The 25,412-nt window shown below is 39.9% G+C and overlaps 1 protein-coding gene across 1 annotated transcript in view; it reads left to right on the forward strand.

Moving 5' to 3' along the window:
* Positions 1–25,412, forward strand: part of SLC43A1 (solute carrier family 43 member 1) — a 658,072-nt gene that overhangs the window by 52,573 nt on the left and 580,087 nt on the right. The window lies entirely within an intron of this gene.

A 25,412-nucleotide genomic window follows, 5' to 3' on the forward strand; every position in this document is an offset into this window, starting at 1 on the left:
TATAATACGTAGTAGTTACAAGGATTAGTGAAAACAATAAACACAGTTAACTGACAGCTAAGGATTGGGAGGGATGGTACTTAATGGGAGCAATATTGGTAGAATGTAAATGAAGAGAAGATGCTGTAAGGACAAAAGGAAAAAGACCGAAGAAAAGTAAAATACCTGCAGTTATGCAGGCAAAAGACTTACAATGGGAAAAAAACATAGAAAGATGAGGAAAAGAAAATGTATTTAAGTGCGGCTGTTATAGTAACAATTTTATGAACAGATAGTGAGAACTTTAATAATAGAAGACTATGCCATATGATAAGTGCATATCCATCTTGTCTTGTGTCACAGTTTTAGTGCTGCTTGGTTTAGAGTTTGTGCAATAATGTTAACTGTAATGCTAATTGGAAGAGTTGTGGCCATCTAAGTGCCAGTGAAGTCTTTCTTTATATGCGGTTATCCTGACTTGTTGTCAGACTTTAGGCTATGATGCCCGAGATGAATGTTTCTGTGGTTGTTTTGGAAAACACACAGACAAACGGGTATGTATACAAGCCATATACATCAACACATTCTTCATATATACATGCAAAAAAATTTGTAGACGCCAAGGGGACAATACTACTACAAAATGTCAAGCCAGCTTTCATAGATGTCCTCAAATTGTAGAAAATGTATATTGGGACAAAAACTCTGTCATTGCTGTTAAAATCAGAGAAAAAAAGGGAAGAAAGCGTTTAACCTAAAATATTTCTTCATATCCCAGAAGAGTACAAAAGTAATTTATTAGTAAAATATTAGTAAATATATTATATTAGTAAAATATTTCTTCATATCCCAGTAGAGTAAAAAGTAATTTCAGCTTACTTTAGCTCATACAAGAAGTAATCGAAGAACTAACCAAAGACTCTCTAGACCAGCAAATTAATCCACTGTATACTGAAAAATGACAGACAAAAACTTCTTTTATATCCCTTGTCAGCCCTGTAAGTAATTAGTTATCCTTCTCCAATTGAATGTCAAAAATCTTAAGTTTTATTCTAAAACTGAAAACTTGTAAAACAGACAAACAGATAACATAACTAATCTTTATTCAGTATGCTGCAGAATTTACCTCTTTTTTTCTTAAAAAGTTGTTCATGAAATTTTACCTGCATTTCATGACTCTGACTTTGAATAAGTTATAAAAAAAGCAATAGTATAGGGACCATCCCACCTATCGAGCAAAATATTTTATTCCAGTTTTTTCATTAACCATCACCAAAAAAAAAAAAAACGTGCCATTCACAGCTTTAAACAAGTTTGTAAAGGTTCAGAAATTCAGTACGATAGCCATTCTCTCCCTACAGCCATTGATTTCTACTAACAGGTTTGCCACTTGGATGAGATGATGACATTAATCATGGAAGATACTTATCCACATGCACACCAACCTGACCTTCTCACGTGAAATATCTAAGGTTCAAGATAGGAACCACAAAATTATTCATTTACAACCATTTCTACTGATCTAGCCACAACACCAAGAATCTCATTTACAAAGTGTTTGGCTCAAGAGGTGTCAACTCCTTCACCATCTCCTGCTCAGAATGACACTTTAAGATCTTTCTGACATGATCTTGAGCACCAATATCATACCCTCTCCTTTTTTTTCTGGTCTGGTCACAGACGAGAAGAGCTCTGGCTTCTCTAGCTTCTGGTGATACTCCTTCCCCTCCATCTCAGTGATCTTTCTAATAGCTTTCCTCTAAATTCCTACCAACATTCTAATGTCCGTTTCATTATATGTACTCCAGAAATATAAATAGCAGTCAATGAGTGGTCTAGTGGAAGGATTACTTCTTTGCTTTTATAATACATCCCACTCAGAATAGACCATAGCATTTTTTCACAGCTGTCAGTGACCTCTCGCTCTTTTCCTGTTGGTCCAATCCATGTGGGATCAGTAACCCCCAATCCTTTTCTTGATTTGTTGTCATCAGTTCTGTTCCTCCCTGATGACACGTCATACTAGGGCTGTCATACTCTAAGTGAAGTACTTTGCATTTGCATGTATTCGACTCAGCTGACAGCTTTATGCCTACTTATTGAGCAAGGCTGCCCCCCCCCCCCCATCCTCCACTACTGCATCTGAGTTTGCTCCTGTGCTCTATTCCCTCAGGTATGTCTGTAACAAACACACTAGTAGTACTGGACCCAGGACAGATCTCTGCAGTACTCTACTATTCACTTTCTTAATTCCTGACATTGTCCCTCTCACTACTCTCCTATGTGTCTTACCACTGAAACATGCAATACTCCAGTCCCTCAATCTTGGTCTGACTTCCAGACTTCCTAGTTTTCCTGTCATCTTCTTCTGCGGGATAAATCAAAGTTCTCACTGAAATTCAGGTAGATCACATCTTCATATACTCCCTTATCAAGTATCTTTGTAACCAGTCATGAGATCATTGATGATTTACATTCTTTTGGTCAGACAGACCTCACTTATTTAGCCATTTCATACTGGCCCTCTCTTCTGTCTTCCTTTATGATCATTAAACTGCTGTCAAGAGGTACTCCACAATTTGAGACCCTAAGTCCCCAACAGAATAAAACTGTGCAAAAATGGCATTTGAGTGTTTGTGCTAGAAAAGTTAACAGTGCCTTTTTTCTGTCAATGTTTGAGGCAGACCTAACTTTTCTGTCTTGGAAATCATTACTCTTAGTGTTACTGACTTCTGCTAAAAGGGTTTCTAAACCTGCACAAATTAGTACATACATAAATGTGGAATCTGAACGCAAACCCTTAGTTCATGTCAAAGGGATATCTGAATGAATTGGTACATTTAGTTCCCGACACAACAGAAGACTGAGGAAATTATTGTACACACTTTGGATTTACGCAGACAGTTACAGAATTATGCAAAGAGAACGGATTGTTTCAGAAATTCAGATCAGCTGTTGGCAGCATGTACAAACAGGAAAAACCACTAGGTAAACAAACCCTTACTGGATGGCTGGGACAATGTATTGCTTTTTTATGATAAATACATCAAGACATGGTGAGGACGGATTTCACAGGATAAGCTCCAACCACTCAAGCTTTCTTTAGGAATGTATTGGCTCAAGACATCTATGAGGCTGGTACCTGATAAGATGTTTTGCAATTTGTCAGAAACTACAGACTGGCATCGTTCCTCTTAATGTTTTTTTTTTTTTTTTAATCCTTATATTTATATCTACTGGACTGCTGCTGAGTCTTTATTGGCAAAAATGATTTGACTTTCCCTTCCTCCCTCATTATCCCTCATATGTGTATTTGTTCCTGTCTACGACAACTCTCCTCACTGCCATTTGTCTTTGCTTTCCAGGGCCATGTGTACCTTCTCTGTACCCCATTTCCCTTCAGCCACATATCATGATGATGCTCCATATTAGCCCACCTCCACCATGAAAACTAACTACTCTTCTTCACCACTCCCATCTTTGTTGTCTGAGAAGGCATGTAGGAATCCATTAATCTCCCAACATATTCATATCTCCCTGGACCTTGCAGATAAAGCCATCTCAGTGTTTATCTTTGAACTATGTTCTGTTTTACTGGCAAAATGTCTGTTTTTACATAATGCAAAAGAGAACTAATAAAACAATCAAACACCCCTACGGAGTAAATGTTCCGGCGTAATAAAGAGCAAAAAAGAAGTATAAATGTAGAATCATCCACTGGAACAAACCACGGTCAACTAAAGTAAAAGATTCTTCTGAAACAAATACAATGTGACCGATACAACGTAGTGTAGAACAAACACTTTTAATATAAGATTTGGTAAGCGCTTTCACCTTTAAGGCTTCATCAGACCATATGAATGAAATAAAATCAAGTCCTTGTTAAATAAGTAACTTCATGAATAATTCATTCATTAAGCAGGTCTTGCTTATGTCATTTTCTTTTCATTAAAAGCAAAACACAACTATATAAAGCATCATATAGACTTAAAAACCTGTAACTTTCTCTAATACATAATAATTACATCTAAGCATACTTATTTCAAACACAATGCTTCAATTATAACATATGCACTGTTTGAAACCTAATAAATATGTGATTAATATACAAAAATAGTTATAAATTCATTAAAAATCACTTTGTTACATAAATTTAAATGAAATAAATACCTTATGTGACTATTCATAAAAAAAAAAAAAAAAAAATTTTCAGTGCATATTCACACCAGTGTATCAAACACTGGGTGAAGAAAAGTATCACCTGAATGGCTTCATTCTTCTATTTTGCAATACTGGCTTGAGAGGTATTTTATCATTTAGTCCCGGTCTCTTATCTGCTCTAAGTTTAATTATCCATTTCAACTCACAGTTTTCTGTAAGTATGCTTTTGAGCCATGAACACAAAGAAAGAATAGGCTTTCAATTAAAAGTACCTATGTTTTATACTTCGGACATTAATACCTTGAAAGGTATAGTACAAAAACATTGGGATGTCTTAGTACTAGATGAGGGTATTAAAGAAATAGTGGGGGAGAGACCGAAGTTTTTGTTTAAGAATAAAAAGAATTTGAAACAGCTTTTATGTCATCCACCAGAGAAGAGAAAAGGAATAGAAGTGAATAAAGATAAGAATAAATATGGAACGAAACCCTGTAATAGGTGCAATTTTTGCAATTTTATTGACACTTGGAGATCTTTTATACACCCCTCAACACAATATGAATTCAATTTTCATAATAGTGCAGATTGTCAAACGGAACATGTGGTATACCTTGCTAGGTTCATGTCCTGTAGTGCATTCTACATTGGTAAAACCAACAGGAAATTGAGGAAAAGGATGAGAGACCATCTATATCACATACACATCAAATCAGAGCACAATGCACTAGCTGGACATGTAATAGAAGCAGGTCCAGCGCATCATTTTAAGTTTTTGGTGCTACAGGTTATTAGTCCTAACCATAGAGGAGGGGACATTAAAAATTATACAGAAATTGAAGACTTGATTTTATTTCATTCATATGGTCTGATGAAGCCTTAAAGGTGAAAGCGCTTACCAAATCTTATATTAAAAGTGTTTGTTCTACACTACGTTGTATCGGTCACATTGTATTTGCTTCAGAAGAATCTTTTACTTGACCGTGGTTTGTTCCAGTGGATGATTCTACATTTATACTTCTTTTTTGTTTTTACATAACGTCTTTTACACATGCATCCATGCCTGCTTGTACAAAAGGATTGTAGATAGTATGCATTCTCAAATGAATGCAGAGAGCTATTTGTCTTTTTATAAGTGCAGACACCTTTTTATGCAGTTCACTTGCTTATTCTACATTGAGACTAAACTTTTGCATCCCTTATTGTCTACCATTTCTGTCTGTATTCAATAACTGGGCCCCCTAAACACCCTCAGGCTTTGCACCTGAAAACAATTCTCAGTTTTGTATCTCTTTCATTTACTAGACTTTTTTCTCTTTTCTTTAATTCAAGCACAGAAGCAGGATCTAGACAAGGGAATGGCTTTTATTATAAACACAGTTCTCAAAACAGAGTTAGTTTCAGCATCGGCACAGAATAGATTAAGATTGTTGAAACACTGTGTCTAATTAGCAGTTAGGTTTAAACAAAATGTACTTTGATTTTAATCCAGACCTCCTGAAGCTTTCATTAGATGTGACATCATTGTCAGTCCCCACCCCCTTCTAAACAGATGGGTCTTGTTTAGTAAAAGCTTCAAGCTGGGAATGAGGTAAGACAGGGAATGGAGGGCAGTCCTAAGAAAATATTATGGTGTCCAGTAGTATTACTACCTCCCATCACATTCATACTCAGGAAGTGTCATAATTGCACCTTGGTTACCTAGGCCTTGAGGAAGTGGTGGTTTTAACAGTTGTTTAACTTGTGCCACAATAGTACAGAAGCACTGTTGCCTCAGCCTACTTCTGGTTTATTTCTAAATACTATGGGACTCATCAGAATGATTCCTGAAGTAGGATATGCAAGTGACAGTGTATATGTGCAAAATGTGTATGTGTATACATGTAACAGACTGGGTTGTGCCATTCTCTACTGTCAGGCTTACAGCCTACTGACTTTTGTGTGTTTGCATGTGTGTGTGTGTGCGAGTGTGTGTGCGTGTGTGCGTGTGTGTGTGTGTGTGTGTGTGTGTGTGTGTGTGTGTGTGTGTGTGTGTGTGTGTTTGCACACAGATATGTGTGCATGCATCTACATACACACACCCACCCACCGGTATATATTACATATATACTTTTTTTAGAAGGAAGTTAATAACTGACTTCTGGTTTAAGGAGAAGCTTATTTCATGTTCGTAGATACTGTGTAATATATCTGTTATTTTTTTGTTTGTAATTGTTTTAGTATTAAGTTCTCTGATCCAGTGTGTGCTTCTCCAGTGATGTCTTCTACATCAAAAAGACATGAAGTACAAGAAACCTATAAGAAACAGAATAAAAGGACAGTTCCTAAAGCTTTTCTAAACAGTTAAAAGTTTTCAGTAGTGATCAGAACACTGAAAAACTTTTAACTGTTCAATTCTCAGCTGGAGTGCCTTCTGTGTGGAGTCTGCATATCCTTCCCGCGGCCGAGTGGCCTCCGAAACTCATGCGTGAATGAGCGTGCCTTCGCTGAAGGTTGGGCATTGGGCTGGCAACTCGGCACCATAAAATTGACTGCCAATCATTAGTGGATCGGAGTTCAGTGTGGTGACCCCTAATCGGGAAAAGCCGAAAAGACAAACAACAACAAAAAAAGTAAGTATCAGAACACTGTGGTATGAAGTGGTATTCTTGCAGTGACTAGGTGCGCCCTTTGGAGTTAGAAGAGCTGAAGAATATTGTTATGACTTTAGTTCATAAGCAATGGTCAGAATATAAATTGTCTGTTATTATTCCTACATCTGTAATGGTAGTGGCAAATGTATGATTTGACCATTTATTTTCTAATCATAATTTATCTCCTTTTTACCAAGTCTCAAGATGCCACAGTGACATCAGAAGTTTTGCTATTACACTTAGATACTCCAGAGGCAAAAGTATCTTTCTTTTTTGTCATTAAAAGACAAAGTAATCATTTGTGAGGTATCATGAGACAAAGGCTGAGGCTGACTGTCAGAGAACTGACTTCCTGTGGAATGTGGTGTGTTTGTGCAAAATGCTAAGCTTTAACACCTCATTGCTGTACTGTCACTTATTTGTTGACGTACCTGGCAAAAGCTATGTGGTCCAACTGAATGGAAATGAATCCCTATAGGGAGCCCTGAAAGGCCAATAATGTGAACAGAATGGCCCTCCTTTCTAAGACAGTGGTATGCAGGTGAGAATCCACACATAAGCAAGCACTCTGAATGGTCTGTTACTGTAGTGCACTGCCCCTATCCAGATATAACAGCATTGACTGTGGCCTAAGTGGAGTGGAGCTGCAATGTGCCCCCTCAGTGTAGGTTGGAGGGTTCCAGCTACCTCAGCAGGTGCATTCAATAGGCTTCTGAAAGTCAGATTTGATAGGACAAGTACATAAAGAAAGCACACTGAAGAACCATCATGTAAAGTCTGTCGTGAGGGAGCATAAAAATGGAATCTGCCAAAAGGTGTAAGGTTTTCAAATAAAGTCTGAATTAACATATTACACTGAGAGAATTGAGGCAACTGTCTGCTGCAGTTAACACCCTGTCCTTGAAGATAAAGGCTTAACATGCTGTGGTATCCAAGGTGCATCATGTGAACATGAGAGAATGAAAAGGGAGTAACACTTTGTGCAAGGTTCACTATTACTCCAAGACAACTGAACATTTTGAGCAGAGATTCTTTCCCCTGCACCAGATCCACCTGAGGCAGAGAAGTGAGAAACCATTCATGTAAATATGGGAAAATCCCTGTTGGTTCCCTGCCATGTTTGGTTAGCTGCTACTACTATTGATATGCATATGACATCTACAACAACTGGAAAGGCCACAGAAATACCTCATAAAGAAGATTACTGGCCTCAAACAGATGCCCTACTCAAACCGTCTCAAAAAACTGCAGCTTTATTCTGTCGCATATCGCCTATTCAAAGGCGATCTCTGCCTAACACACAAAGCTATGTCAAACTCAGAGCTTTTAAACATGCTCCACTTAAAGAAATCCCAATCCCCATGAGCTACACGCTCTAGGGACCTAAACCTTGTCACCACAATAAACAAAACATGCTGGAGGGATAGATTCCTGTCCCAGAGACTTCCCATACTCTGGAACAAACTACCTATCTATATCAAACAAAGCTCCTCATTAGCACTCTTCAAGAAAAATCTTGATGATTGGATGGGAGATAGGAAATTCACCCCGGGGATCACTTCTGTGGCTGTGCTTGACAGTGGCACAGGAAAATAATTTTCTTGGGTGGCAAAAACCAGGGTACCTTTTGGCTAGGCTTATATAGGCCCTAGGGCCAATAGTCTAGTACCTACCTATGAACCTATGAACCTATAAGGAGCACCCTGGGGACAGAAGTGAGACCATAGGGAAGCCCCTGAACATCTCCAACCTGAACATGTAGAAATGCTGAGTACATGGCCATGCTGGTGTGTAAGTAGGCAGCATGGAGGTCCAAAGATTGCAGCCAGTTTCCTTTTTCACAGACAAGGAAAGCCAGACTACACCATGACTACAAAATCCACCCGTCTCATAACAATTTTATGTTCACAAGCAGGTAACATACAATTAAAACCTGGATCTACCCACTTTCCTTTGCCAGTGTGAACATCTGAAGCATTAACAAATGGCCAAAATGGAACTCTGGCTTCACCTAAACAACCCCTCTGTCTCAGCTATAACTGAACTGTGGTTAAGAGATGACTCTTCAGTAATCCTTTATATCTCTCAGGATGCAGTCTTCCAAGACAACCAGCCTAGACTAAGGCATATAAGTTGAGTACTTTCCCTTTTAAAAAAATGGAAACCAGAGTTCCAGTTGTGGCTATTTGTTGTTAACACTGCAGATGTTTACATAACATTGGAAGTGTGGTTAGGGTTAGAGTTTAGTTATGTATCACCACTGACATGACATTTATTGGAAAATGTCATTCCATCACTGCTATAGACCAACTGCAAATAACCCTTACTAAGCATGCTTAATTTGTATTGCCACAATATACATTCCACTTACTACTACTCTCACTGTCTTCAAAAATATCTTTGATAAAATAATCCTTAATAAAGTATAATAAAGTAATATTAGGAGACGTGAACCTTCACTACCTGAAACCCCTTAAACCTAACTTTCAGAACTTACCATATCTAAGAATTTGATTCAGCTGATTAACAAAGTCACTAGACTAAATTAAGCCACTAACAGATGCACACACTGACATAATCCTAACAAACTTTTCTGAAAAAATGCACTCTACAATTACTCTGTAACTCAGTGAGTCACCACAACCAAATAAGTTCCGCCTGGTCCATAAAAACAAAAGCTTTTAGCCATACCTTTCAACCTTCAGATGAGAGAATCCAGGACAAAGGACCTCAAAATCAGAGACAATCACGGGCATCTAATTAGCATAATATATGCATATTCAAATAAGCATATTGACATATGTTCAATTACAGTGAATATGCTTCCCAAAAAAGGACAAAATATAAAATGAGTGGAACAAAGTCCCAAACATTAGGGCAGATTTTAAATATGGCCCCTGCAAGCTTAAACATGCTAGAATAACAGGATACATGTTAGAATGCGTTTTCTGAAGGATAAGTAAAATTAGTGACTTCAATCCTCTCAGCCTGTCATCCACTTGCTAGAAAAGTGCAAACAAGATGTAAACCTATAGGGCACTGCAGTTAAGCATTGAAATTCATCATGTTAGATCCAAAAAAAAACACAAGATGATTCCTGAAGAGCAATGGAAAACATTAGACCTTTTTTGTGCCAAAATAGTGCTTCCAATGTGACACAGATTGCCACACAGCTCAAGCTCACCTGTCACCTCAAAAACTAAATAAATAAATAAAATTTCTCTGAGTTTCAAATGGAACTGTAATAGTGATTCTTCTTTGAATTTCTCATTGTCCTCCAGATCATCCGTTCTGTTACTTTCTGGTCTTCCCTGGCCCTGCTGTTCAAAATGAATGAACCAACTAACTACAAGTTCCATTCCTGCTTCTTATAAATGAGCTACGCTGCAAACCTAATTGAAGACTAAAAACACATCGGGGCAACACTTTCTCATGTAAGCAACAGGAAACAGAAAGAAATGAAGCAGCATGCAAATAAGATGTGGTAGAGCAATGCTCTGACTGGCTAAGATATCTACAGTCAGGACAGAGGTCACTTTATGACAAATCTCTGACGGGAAAAGCACCCAAATCAGGCAATCAGGGGATTATAGGATCATAGGAGGTTACTAGACTATTGGCCCTGAGGCCCTTATAAGCCTAGCCAAGAGTTTAGCCCATGTTTAGACAAATCAGCACCCAATGTCGCTGTCCAACAGAGACACAGGTGGAATCCCAAGGATATATTTTCTGTTTCCCATCCAGTTATCCAGGTTGCACTTAAAAAGGGGTAAAGAGGTACTCTGCTTGATGTGGAGAGGGAGTCTATTCCATAGATGGGGGAGTCTCTGGGACACAAATCTGTCCTGCCAACATGTCTTGTTGATGTCACAGACCAGGTTGAGGCTGTGTCTGCGGGTTACTCGAGAGGAGCTTGACTTGTGGATATGCAGCAATCCCATCAAGGTGGGGTCCGTGATCGCCTTGTATGCCAGACAGAGGTCACCTCTAAGGAATCTGCATGAAACTAAGTAGAGGGATAGGGCTTTTAGCCTATCTGTGTATGGTAGATGTTTGAGACCCTGGATTCCCCTGGTGAGGAACCTCTGTGGTCTCTCCAGCTGCTGCATGTGCTTTGTGAGGTACGTGCCAAAAGGGCATTGTACTCAATAATGGGCCTTATAAGGGAAGAATGCAGGGATATTATGACCTCTTTGTCCCTGGGTGAGATACCTTTACTTATGAGATGGGCCATGTAGAAGGCTTTCCATACAACGGAAGCAACATGGTGGTCAAAAGTCAGGTTGCTATCAACCTGGGTGCCCAAATCCCTCACAACTGATTGCATGCTTAGGACATTGTTAATAATGTGATAATTTGTGGGAATGTCACTCTCTCCAAAGGGGATGATGATGCAGTTTTTAATATTCAGCTTGAAGCCATGTTTATGACACCAGTCATTTGTGTTAGTGAGACCCTCTTGGAGGATGTCCACATCACTAGGGGAACTGATGACAGCACCCAGCTTGCAGTCATCTGCAAACTTGGTAAGCCATAGCCCACTGGTTTTGGCCTGCAACTCAGGAAAGTATATTCCAAATAGCGAGGCCCCAAGACCAAAACCTGGGGTATGCCTCTTGTTATGGGTGTACTGCTTGAGGTGGCTTCCCCTATTTTGACTATGTGGGTTCTATCAGTGAGCCAGTTTGCTACCCATCTGGTAACATATGGATTTATGCCTATCTGAGAGAGTTTATCTATATGCCTGAGTGGGGAATAGTGTCAAAGGCTTTTGCCAGGTCAAGGTAGGTGGCGTGCACTGTCTTCCCCTTGTCCATGGCTTTGGAGACTCTCAAAGAAGTCAACCAAATTTAGCATACATAACCTCCTTGACCTCCCCTTGCTGAAGCCAAACTGTGTGGGATCAAGTGTTTGGAGGTTGCCAATGTCATTGTTAATGAGGTCCATGATAATCCATTCCATGGCCTTGCAGATCAGGCTAGTTAGGCTGATGGGTCTATAATTTCCTGGATCGGTGGATGTTCCACCTTTGTGTAAAGTGATGACAGTGGCTGTCCTCCACTCAGCTGGGATGAAACCAGTACTTAGGCTTTGGTTGAATAGGGTGCCTAATGGAGCTGCAGGTTCCTGTCTGAGTTCATGTAGGATGCAGCCTGGGATGTTATTGGGTCCCATGGAGGCTGTATTTTTTGCATTTGAGAGAGCAGTGATGACCTGTTCCCTAGATATAAGGGGAAGGGGACAGGTACCGGGAATGTCCTGATTTACTAATGGGGGGGACACAGGGGTAAAGTTTTCACTGAATCTGTCAGCCAGCAAGTTTGCTACATCTACAGCATTTGTATATGTGGTGTCCTTGACCACCAGTTCTGAACAGATCTGGGTGCTTCCTTTGAAGTTGTGGACATATGTAAAGAAGGCCACAGGTGTTCCCATGGAATTTGGGATGACTGATAGCTGTGCCTCTAGCTAACTACTTAAAAACTACAGGAATTTCTGAAACCCAAGTAAATGCTCTCAGCACTGAGCTCAGTAAAATAGCTTGGGCTCCTCTGTATACTGCTACATCTCCAGACTCACAGTCTTTCTAAATACCCTAATTCCTGTTCAGAACAAAAAGCTTCCCTGAAAAATAAGAGCCTGTACTCTGCTGCAGTAACATAGGTAGCACCTCATCTAGCCCAACTAATGAAAAATCGACTGGTAAGTATGGCTACATTCACTACTTTCTATGTTGTGCAGTGTCTCTACCTTTGCTAACATTTTTGCTGTTCACTATACCTGCTAATTGTTATTCTACAGAAAGAACATGTTCTCTAGTTTAGGCAGATTTTCAAATGTTTCATGTTATTTGTCTTCAGCTCAGTATGATTCCCAAATATTAGATGTTACTATACCTCTCAAATGTCCCTAATTTGTCAGAATGTCCCTGAGTTTGTCTCATTTTTTTGCCTTCTCTCATAATTTTTGATTCTCTGGTAAATCACTAAGGATGACCATCAGTCAGTATTGCCAGACATGAAAGTTTCATGTTTTACTATTTAGAAACTCTATGTTGATACCTAATCTTCCATTAAATTAAGTGAATTAGAGTAATATTCAAAAAATGTCTCTGATTTTGTGCCTTTATTCCCCCCAATTTGGGTTTGTCCAGAGCTATTCAGCAAATAAGTTGTGAGGTATGGATGTTACCCGCTGGTGCTATGTAGTCAAAATCATTTTACTTGTACATATCTGTTCTCAACTACTTTTCTTATTTTGTTTCAAATGTACATTGTAATTCCTTGTTTACTGCTGTTCATGTTGTCTGAAAGCATCCATAGCCTAGTGTGCTTACCTGGTTGACAAATGCAAAGTAAAGTAAATAAATAAAATGACCATTCAGAATGTTGCTTTTAGAATAAAGACATTATGGCTACTGAGATTAGAATGGCCCTGAAAGCATTTGATTTTCTTCACACCAAAAAGGATCTGGAGCAATTTCATTGGTCTTGTGGGACATCTTGGTTGGCATTTTTTTTTCAAGAGCTTTAAGATCTCCTTCCTTGCAGTTTGTTTTTCATAGGCTGTTATATCTGGCAAAGGAAGTGATGGGAGCTGGGGATGAGAAAGGTATGGTATTGAATAACCTCTGGATATTTTCTCCTTTATCTAGCTGTCCCTAGAAATTGTCTTCCAGGAGAATTTTACCCGAACTGTCACTAGAGTTTTCCAGTTCAGCAAGCTCTCAGGTCTGCTGCCGTCCATTCTGGAGCTAACCATTACCTCCTGGCTAGCACCAGAGCCCTAAACTCTGTGCCTATGACTTTAATGGAACACATGCTAGGATTTCTAGGTTCATATTGGTTTATTGGAAACAGGCTAGGGAACTATATTTTTCCAAAACTTCCCTTCTCTATGTGCCATGCTAAAACTACTTGCAACATTGGCAGCTCTGTCACCCTGTTAAAGTTACCCTATGAAGGGTGAAATTTCACGCATACAGCAGTGAGGGTGGGGTCATCCTCCTATGTGTTTTTAAAGTGCTAAGAAACTCCTGATATAAACAGGAGGGATCCTGAGACAGAATCTAAGAAAATCTCATTTTTATCCCTATCAAATTCAGTCAGTCACATCCATGGATGCCAGTGTATAACAATAGCACATACTGCTGCCCTGGCAACTCCTTGTCCTACACTGTAAATGACTCAGACCATAATGCTGCTGCTCATATTGGAAAAGAGTGACCTGGACCATAATTTTTACCTTTCAATTGGCCCTCTGGCAATTGATTGACCACATGCCACATTTTGTCTGCCATGTGTCTCTGGAAATACACTGCAAGGGTCAGATACCACAACATCCACAAAAATAAGGTGCAGATATGAGCACATGCTTCCCATATCTGTCCATCACTCTGGACCCCCTTCCTATTGGATAGGCAGCAGGGTTCTAAACTATAAGAGTCTTGCAGAGGGCTGTGGCAGATATAATGGTTTCCAGTTTAGGAGACTCTAGCCTAACTTAATATTCTCTTGAGGTAAGACCAGATTTTTAGACAGAGTCTAATAGCAGTAGACAAAAAAATAATTTCTACCAGTCATCAACAGGCCTGATTATCATGAATATGCAGAACCCCAGACATTTAGCTTTTTGGTTAAGATTTCTTATTTAAAGCTCCTGGGTGCAAGTTCAGTCCCAGCCTCTGCTCACTGTGTACTATGCTCTCTCTATGTCTGTGTGGATTTTCTAAGGGTACACCACTTTCGTACTATCTCCATGAAACAAGGTAACTGCCTGACTACACTAAACTGTCCATATATATATATCCTTGCCCTTGTGACCTGATTAGTGGTTGAACAGGATCAAAGACAGGCTAGGTCTGATAAAAAGTGGACCATTCTTGGTAACCTTTAGGACTGGTGTCATTAGAGTTAGGACAATTTAGTAGATAAAACTTCCACAGGCTGCCTATAACATCTCTTTCCATCATGCAGCATTCATTTTTCACTCTCTACTTCCTTGCTGTGCTGTAAATATAGTCAGAAGAAAATATCCCAGGCTACCTATCTGAGTAAATTGCATATGTTCTTCATATTGATCACTGCTGCCGTAGCCTTAGCTATATGGGTTTAATCCTGTCATGGATATAACAGCCATCTAGTTTTGAAAGCTTCAAGGCAGCTTTCCAGTTGTCCAAACAGTTAAGCAGCTCAAGCACAGCTGACTAAAAGACAAAATTGGGTGTGAACTCTTCATAGGATCATAGGAAGTTGCTAGGCTAAGGCCCTGGGGCCCTTACAAGCCTAGCCAATAGTTATCCCCAAAAAAGAAACCTCAGTCAGCAGCTGTCACCCCTGTAAATAAGGGACACAGATGGAACCCCTGGGATAAATTTGTGGTTTCCCATCCACTTATCAAGCTTGGCTTGAAGAGGGTCAGCAAGGTACTCTGTTTGACATGTATGAGAAGTCTATTCCAGAGACAGGGCAGCCTCTAGGAGACAGCCCTGTCTCTCCAGCAGGTTTTGTTGATGTCACATATTAGATTCAGGCCCTTTGAGTAGGTAATGTGCAAGGAGTTAGACTTACGGATAGGGAGCATAGCTTTCTTGCCAGCAGAGAGAGCGGCTGAGCTCTAAAAGGACAAGGCTAGGGAATAACAAAAAAAATGTCCACACTCTGTCATAAAAAAACACACCAAAAAGGGGGAGGGAGGGAGTGGCTGCTGCAGCAGTGATCATTCAAACATCTACTTACTATTATGGTAAGTTCTGCTAACACAACTGTACTTGTTCTCTTATCCTTTTCTTTATTTCTTTCTTTTTTTTTTTTTTTACATTTTCTGTCAAATTTCATACTTGGGCACTTTTGGCCCCATTGAGCCTACAACTTTTTTTCTTTGCATAGTCCTTGTACTGTCTAGAAAGTGTGCTGTAGTCAGGTCATTATGCTTATGAACACACCTCTCTGCTGTCTTGGAGAAAAACATAACATTTCTCACTGACCCGTTTGTCTAGGATTTAACCAGACAATCTTTTTTGGTTATTGAAAGGTGCTCCAGGCCTTCCTGGTTTTAAAGTCAGTATCTAATATTCAGGTGAAGCATCAGACTGAGCGGCCTTCAGGCTCTTCTTGTAATTTAACAGCACAGGATTCTTTAGCTTCTATCCTTCCTAAAAAGGAAGCCAAAATCTCTTGTCAAGAAAAAATTCTCCTCTGCCATGGATTCAGGCTGTGAAAGACAATCTTGTCTGAAACTTAATTATTTCCTTTGACATTCTACCTCCTATCATAATTGCTTCAGGCTGTGAAGGACTATCTTGTCAAACCTGTAGTTAAACAAATCTCTTTCTCTGAGTGACACAGTTAACTTTCCAGCTGTCATTGCAATTCAGTTGGTTTCTTTAGTTATATGTACTATTCTGGCATCTCCTGTTCAATCAAGGCCTGATATACCTAGGTTTTTCCACCTTTTCCCAAGTTTATTCCCCTACTGATCATGACAACTTGTGAAAGACATATATCATTTTCAGGCCAGGTGGTCTATGGTTTCCACCCCTGTCTCCTCAGATTGAGAGCACCACTGAGTTTTAATTTTCTGCTGAGATTGACCTTTTCATTGGCTCTAATGTTTGTCTTCAATGGCTCCATCAGTGGTGCCTTTACTTGTAATTCCATGTCAAATATTGCTTATGCCAGCACCAGCTCCTCAGATGCTATTCCCTTGGGCATGTTTACTTCCAATGACATACTTCCCAGCTCTGGTCATGCTGGCATCTTCATAGCCTATGTTAGCACTTCAATTTTCAGCAATGGCATTCTTGACACACATGATTCTGGCACATGGTCTTCCAGCATCACGGCTGACTTTGGGATGTCTGATGTCAGGCCTACCAGGAACTCCAGTGCTATTACTCAAATGCTGATAGTCCCAGCACTGGCTCTGTTGGTGTCAACAACTCCAGTGTAAATACAGACTCCATTTCAAGTACTGTCTTATGAGCCTGATGACCCAGTATAAACCAAGTTTTCCCTTCAGTGGCGATCTACAGCCTAAAGCTCCCCCAGGTCCACCGTCACCTTCTCAGATGAAAAAAAAACTTAGGAATTCTTAGACACTGAGTCACTAATGAGAAACATTAAGGAAAGCTTTAGCTAAGGCAAACCATCTCAAATATCTTTTGAATCTTCCTACACTGGATTTTAATGAAGATTAGGTTTCTATTCCCTTCTCCTCCAGAAAACTAAAAGCTTGGTGAATATCTGTAGATGAGGCAGTAGGGACATGGCCCTATGACCTCATCCCATCCCCTCAAAAGAGACTAGAGCAGGCCTGCCACTTCATCTTCTAAACTGGGTGATATTTTCTAAGTGGACAAATCGAAAGTCTCTAACAGCTTGAAAGAATTCACACAAATTTATTTTCCAACACCACAGTGATCAGAGACAGGTGCATGCATCTCCAACCATCTGCCAGTCATCAGACTTCCCTGTGTCTGCTCCTTCAGCATGATGAGTGACCCCAGACCCTGTAGTAACATTCTGATGACCACCACCACCACCATATCATTGGAAGTTCATAAGAGGTTACTAGGGTATTGGCTCTGAGGCCCTTATAAGCCTAGCCAAGAGTTTAGCCCATGTTTAGACAAATCAGCACCCAATGCCCCTGTCCAGCAGGGACATGGGTGGAATCCCAGGGGTATATTTTCTGTTTCCCATCCAGTTATCCAAGTTGGGCTTAAAAAGGGATAAAGAAGTACTCTGCTTGATGTGGAGAGGGAGTCTGTTCCATAGATGAGGGAGTCTCTGGGACACAAATCTGTCCTGCCAACAAGTCTTGTTGATGTCACAGACCAGATTTAGGTCACGCATGTGGATTACTTGAGTGGAGCTTGACTTGCAGATATACAGCAGTCCCATCAAGGTGGGGTCCATGATCGCCTTGTATGCCAAACAGAGGTCACCTCTGAGGAGTCTGTATGAAACTGAGTAGAGGGATAGGGCTTTTAGCGTATCTGTGTATGGGTAGATGTTTTAGGCCGTGGATTCTTCTGGTGAGGAACCTCTGTGGTCTCTCCAGCTGCTGCATGTGCTTTGCGAGGTGCATGCTGAAAGGGGCATTGTACTCAATAATGGGCCTTATAAGGGAAGAATGCAGGAATGTTATGACCTCCTTGTCCCTGGATGAGATACCCTTACTTATGAGGTGGGCCATGTAGAAGACTTTCCGTACCACGAAACCAACCCATGACTAACTGGATTTCATGCATTCCATTTTCTCAACCTTCTTCTGATAATGATTAGCATGACCTGTCAGCTAACAATCCTACCTGTGAATGACTGAAACCAAACCTCAGTGTTCTGTCTGACTTGTGCACCCACTACACCTACAACCATGAAGCTAAACTCCTTTGTTCAAGAATTCGGGACAAAGCCAAAAATAAATGGGGGATACAAATAACAAAAATTAATGGAGAATTTGTAAATATTGTTCTAATTCACTTAGAAAGTTAATAGAAGAAATATTTTACAGCAGTGTGCATTTTCTGAAGAAAACTTAATTTAAAATTCTAATTCTGGCATTATTTGCTGACTGTAATCAGTGATTTACCAGACAATCAAAAATATTATAAGGGACAGGGAAAAATGTGAAGGAAAATCAGGTTCTCCAAAAGCAGGGACAGTTATGAGGCATGCCTGTAACTCTCCCAGTTGTAATTAGTGAAGGTCTCGTACTGTTATACAGGTCTGGGCACCAATCTGACTAGCCTATACAACCCTCTACATACTGATGAACCCTCTGGTCCTTTAACTATCCAAAACAGCACGCATCAATACCTTACATTTCCTTGAATATCATGCTTAATACCCTGTTTGTCCTATCACTATGCTAAATAGATCCAATAAATGAAAGTTATGTTCTTACCATAACACTAGATCTGTGTTGTATTCTTCTGTTCAGTGCTACATTTGGGTTATTGGATATTATTGGATCCAACCTTGGTCCTTTCTTCAAGAGCTTTGATCCAGTGCTCTGACTCCTTCCCAACCCATAATTCCCACTGTTCCTCAGATTATCTCAGACTGAGTTTGCCTGCTTTTAGTTATTATACAGCCTAGTGAAACAATGACACAGCCCTAACTGAGTAAACCTAACTTGAACAACAAAGCACACAGAAACAGCAAAGGACTGTGCAAAATACAAGGCCACCTGGCAAGGTCCAACTTATCAGTCAGGAGCCAAAAAATGGCAATTTAGCTTGGAGGGCAGAGCGAGGGAATATTCAACCAGACGGAACAAGACAACACAGGTCTAACGTTATGGTAAGTACATAACTTTCATGTCTGATGTTGTCTTTACGATCTGATTCAACAGTTGGGACAGATTCTCAAACTAATGAAAAAAACAGGTGGTGTCATGGAAGGATATTCCTGAGTATGGTGGAACCAAAGGATGTACAAGATCTACATTGTAAAACCAACCTGTAATGCGAAATGAACATATGAATTGTAAACCAAGTAGCTGCAAATCTCATCAATAGAAACTTTAGTGGGAAAAAAAACATGGAGGTAGCCAGAGCTGTAGTTGGATGTGCCTTTGGTTTGCATGGTAAAGTTTTTTTTTTTAACTTCTTTACTAAATTATCACTTAAGACATAGGCAAACATACATTTATATAAAAGAAAACAAATCATATTCACATGTTCACAGTTACAAACATTATATATCACACACAGGTTTTTATACAATTATCTTCAATCCAGCATTACATAAATTGATCAATTCTTGCTTTCCCCTAAACCTCACTCCTCCAAAACATTATTCTGCGTGTATTGTCCCCACAATTTCCAATGTTTATATGTAGTTTGCACCTACACTTTTCTAAAGATCCCACTTCCAGTTTTTATCTCTGTTACAACAAGATCAGTGTTAGCATTTTGGGGTTCACCAGCAAGTTTCAAGTTGGGGCCTTGTCCAGGAGGACATAAGGTGTGACCATGTTGTTGCCACTCCCCCTTTCCTGCCAAGCACATCCCAGCACCCTTTAACAATCACTGTATAAAGTGTTAATACATTTAGACCATTACAAGGACTTGTAGGGCTACTATTACTGCATCAAGGTACACACACACTGACTGGCGTTTAGTACCAGTGTTATATTATGACAAGCCTCAGTACCACAGCAAGGCAACCACTCATGGAGGTACATGCACACACTGACTGATATTTAGTACTAATGTTACATTATGACAAACCCCTGTACAACAGCAAGGTAACCATTCATGGAGGTACATGCACACACTGACTGGCATTTAGTACAAGTGTTACATTATGACAAGTGTCAGTACCACAGCAAGGTAACCACACATGGAGGTACATGCATACACTGACTGGCATTTAGTACTATTGTTACATTATGACAAACCCCTGTACCACAGCAAGGTAGCCACTCACAGGTGCACACACTGACTGGCATTTAGTACCAATGTTACACTATGACAAACCCCTGTACCACAGCAAGGTAACCATTCATGGAGGTACATGCACAGACTGACTGGTGTTTAGTAGCAATGTTGTTACACCACATAGAAACAATGGAAATTGTGGGACCAATACATGCAGAATAATGTTTTGGAGGAAGAGTGAGGTTTAAGGGAAGGCAGGAATTGAGCAATTTATGTAATGTTGGACTAATAATAATTGTATAAAAACCTGTATGTGATGTATGTTTGTAACTGTGAACATGTTAACATGGTTTGTTTTCTTTTTCACAAAGACACCCACACAGACTCCCACACACAGGATGGAGGCACCCACATAAGATGAAGGTAACATTGCAACAAGACTGAACAGGCATCCGCACAAGATGAAGACATCACTACAGTAAGATAGAACAGAGACCCACACAGACTCCTACACACAGGACATAGGTACCCACATAAGACCAAGACAGCACTACAGCAAGACTGAAATACACAAGACACATTAGGCAGACTAACCCCAGCACACAAGACAGAGATGTAGAACTATTAGAGTGCAGAGGCACACAAAGCAGCCATGGGACAACATATAGAAAAAACAACAGACACACAAGACACACAGGAGAAAGACATGGGGATTACACAGACTGAGGCAGATAAGGCTGCCATCTTTTCAGATGCCCAAAGTGGGACACTTCTTATGGAAATGTAGACTTTGAAGGACAAACCATACCCACAACTATTGCAAGGAACTAGACTTCATGTTTTTGCTAAAATAACAGTTCATTCTTGTGGATTTTGAGTTGTTTGTATTGTTTCATATAGCATTAAAGTATTTCAGATACAAAACTGTTTTTTTAACTATTACAGGAAACACAGAACAATTTTTTGTCCAAAAATCTCAGGACATTCACTATTGCATGTTTTTGGCAGGACACAACTGCCTAAATAGGGACTGTCCTGTGCAAAGAGGAACAGGTAAGCAACCCAAGAGGCAAACAGACTCAAACCCAAAGAGGAGCAGGTGAAGTGAAAAAGCACAAACGACAGACATCGGAGTGTCATTTATCTAGAGTGTGCTGTTAGCACCTCAGCTTTTCAGATTACATGCCATATGAGCAATTTTGGTTCTTATGACTCCTGCCACTCCAAACTGTTCTTGCCTTACAACAAATCCTGCTAATCCAAACTGTCCTTGCCTCATGATGAATCCTGCCACTCCAAACTGTCCTTGCCTCACGATGAATCCTGTCACTCCAAACTACCCTTACCTCACAACAAATCCTGCTGTTCCTAACTGTCACCTCCACAAATCCTGCCTTTCTTAGCTGCTCTTGCCTCAAAAAATCTTGCTGCTTTTTTCATCCTCATTATCCTGCTTGGTCATACCTGTTGGAGTAAGCAAAATCAGAGTGAAAACAGCATAATATTATACCAGCCAGGCTAAGGTGCGACCTGAAATTTACTGCCATACAACATTCTACAAGACCACTGGAAAGCAAAAATGTGCACGTGCCTAGAGTTTCACTGGTCTCTTATGCCTTTCCAGACAACATTTTCAATGAGACTGCTGTGCAATAAACCTTGTCTCACTTTATGTTCAACTGAAAGCACAGCTAAGCCTGAAAATATCTCCTGACTCATTGACGAACATAGCTATGTCTTTAAATTATGAGTTTCAGTGTAGAAAAGCTGCATTCTGCAGTAGCCACTGTAACGTGTATTCAAATGGAAGTATTTATATAGATGTCTTGTAACTGGTTGCAAATGAAGAAATTTTGCAGAGTCAGTGTTGATAATTCAGTGTCAAGCATTTGAGAAAGGCTTTCAGTTCGTGTCCAAGTTCATAGTTAATGTCCCAGTGGCCATTTGTCCTGACTGTCAGTTCGTTCAGAGCCTTGCACTGTTGGGTCAAAGCTTCCCCAACTTCACTTAAAGCTTTAATGTTTGATAAATATCCAAATGCCTTATCAAACTCTGAAAGCTGCTTAAACTGGTCAGTAAATAACTGCATTGTTGTGTCCAGCAGCACATTGAAGAAGTCTACACATAGTTTTACCACTGGATCTTGTACAGTGTCATCCTCTCCTTCATAGAAAAAGAAGTGCTTTATTTTCCTCTGCCTCTTTTCCTGAAATGTGGTGCTAACATCCAGTTATTCTGCTGTCTTGCAGGCTTCACCCATGGCATGTTGAAATTCTGTCTTTGTAGCTCTTCAGCAAGTCCCTAGTTGACCCCAGCATTTTGACACATGTAGAAACATCAACCAATGGACTCTGCAGGACTTTGCATTACTTACCTCTGTCAGCACATCATACCAAACTACTAAACATACAAGGAATTGGTAAGACATAAGTTCCGAACACAGTCCCCTTGCCTGTTGATATGTTGCAGCATCACTTGTACGTAAAGCTTCACCTATGTCCTGTAATGCTTCCACGACTACCTTCAACTGAAATCTTACTGCCTTGACAGAGTCTATCCTGCATTCCCAGCAAGTCTCCGACAGTGGCTTCACAATGGTATTTGTGTCATTAGAAAATATGCCATCGGCTTGTTGATGCTGAAGAAAAGAAGTAAATGTTCTGCAGACATCCAAAGAAAGATGCTGCCTACAGTGATGAATGTGCTCGATCACTAACTAGAAGATTTAAATTATCGCAAGCACATGGCACATAAAATGCCCTTGAATTCATCTGTTTTATCCGGGCCTGCACTCCAGCTCATTTCCCCTTCATGTTGCTGCCATTGTCATATTCTTGTCCTCAGCAGTCATTAATGTCCAGTTGATGATTTTGCAGAGTCTGAAAAACTGCTTCTGTAAGTCCTGCTCTGGTCATATCATTCACAGGCACAAACCTCAGAAAGTGTTCCTTGAAATGTCCACGTACATGATCACAACAGTCATTTGCTTTTGATTCCTGATATCTGGCATGCAATCAAGAATCACAGAAAAGTACCTAGCATCTTTCACCTTCCCTACAATAGTCGTTAAAGTAACATTTGAGATCAACTGGATAATTTCATTCTGAATGTCCTTCCCAAGATAGAATCAAGTTGTGACAAAAGGTGGACTTGGCCTAAGAGATTGCTGTTGTCATGGGTGTCCAAGGCATCAATTGTGCCATTGAATGCCATGTTCCATTCTGCCAGGTATTGGACAATAGCTATAATGCATTCTAACGCACCCAAATGGAACTAAATTTTGTAGCATATTCATACAACTGTAAATATGTATATATTTGTTTTTTAGCATATCCTTGTATCTGTAAATATGTTAATTTCTTATGTGATCCCATTCACCTGGGCTGTGCCCACAAATGGTCCAAGGAGATCAATCACTACCCCAGTAAACAAATATAAATAAATAAAATAAGTAAATGCAACATACCATGTCAGTGATTTATGTCTTTTGCTTCCACTGCTTGTTTCCTATCATACATTGTCTGCCTACTCTTTACTTTATTGTCCAGTACCTTCCACTTCAGCAAGCATGCTGTATGCTCTGGTGCTCGGTCATGGCTGTGTAAAGCGTTGGACATCTCTCTCCATGCTCTGTAATCACTTAAACAGAGAAGTTGGTTGGAATGTCCAAATAATTTGCATGGAAAGCAAAACAATGCTTCTGTTGAAACAGAGTATGTAAACCAAATATGTTTTGCTCTCTCTCCATTAGGCAACATATGAAAATAGTTCTCTGACCTAAATTTTTTGTGTTCATTGACTGGGAACTGTGACAACACTACTTGTGCAGGTCCATGCTGGATGGCAGCCACCTTAAACTCATCCCTTATAAAGTCTGGCCAAGTTTCTGGATCCTAAAATGATACACCTGACACTCCCTGCAAGTCACAGGCCACAACTGTTGCCGCTGCAGATGTATGGGCTCCTCCTGTATCCAACTCTGGTGATCCAGGCAGCACTTCTAAAGTTGAATCTGCATTTGTTGACATAATTTCTTGTATGGTAATGGCTGTAAGGTCAGAGGAGGCAGCCTGTGGTGTAGCCACAGCAGAGTGGACGCTTTCTATGGTTAAGGATACTGGGCTCACGGTGGGTAGGCTGTACTGCAGGACCACCATGTTCTACTGCAGGTGGGCTTTTTGCTGAATCTCCCTTCTCTAATGATTCACATAAAAATTTCCTAATGGAACCCACCTGTCTTTTTGCATCCTCATTCCGCTGCTGCTGAAGCTTTCTTTTTGCTGCTCCTAACAAAAACATACGCTTCATCATTTCTAACTCAGAGTGGAAGTATTTATTTATTTATTTATTTATTTATTTTATTTTACATTTGTTGACCGGGCTAGTCCAGCTGGATACATATCCATTTTCAGCAGAGGCCCAGGGAGAAAAGCTCCTCGAGAGTACAGAACAATATTTTACTTAAATAAAAATAAAACAATTCAAAGTTTAACAGGTGGAAGTACCATATAAAGTTAAGCTATGTTATGCATGAAAGAACATATTGGAGTAAGTAGTTTAGTAAATAAGGAAATGTGTTCAGTTCAAAACACATTTGATTGTAGTATCTTATGTTAAGTATATATGTTAACATAGTAGGGAGACAGAGTCATATTATGATATAAAAGAGAGTCCAGTCAATTGAAAGGCCAGATATAATTCTGGTTTTCATTAGGCAGTTAGATTATACAGTCATTAAGACTAGTAACTTAGTGAGAAGAAGACGTGAGAGGTTAGTCTGGGTTCAGACAGGTGCACAGCCAATGTGATTTGAGGTAGGTTTTAAGCCTGATTTCAAATTGTGTTAGTGAAGGTAGGGAGGTCAGGTCACTGGGGAGAGAGTTCCAGGTTTTACCCATGGTATTAGAGAACAGAGAGTCCCCTGCCTTATTGTAGGTTTTGTGTATTTGTACTAGTATTTTACTAGATGAGCGCAGGGTCTTAAGGTTGCTGTAGGGGGTGATAAGGTTGGTAAGAATTGGTGTGTTGTTAGGCTGATACAGGATTTTATAGGCAAATGTTAATTGTTTAAATAGAAGTAGATTAGGTAACTCTAGCCAACCTAGATTTTGATAATTAATACAGTGATGGGTCCTAAATGTGGAGCCTGTCGCAAATCTCGCAATATTGTTGTAGGAGACAGCCAATTTGTTCATGTTGTTTTTTGAGAGGTTAGTATATATAGGGGAGGCATAGAGGAGGGTAGAGATTAA

This window comes from Protopterus annectens, chromosome 9.part0, assembly GCF_019279795.1.
Source record: "Protopterus annectens isolate FY-2018-M chromosome 9.part0, PAN1.0, whole genome shotgun sequence".
Taxonomy (NCBI): domain Eukaryota; kingdom Metazoa; phylum Chordata; order Ceratodontiformes; family Protopteridae; genus Protopterus; species Protopterus annectens.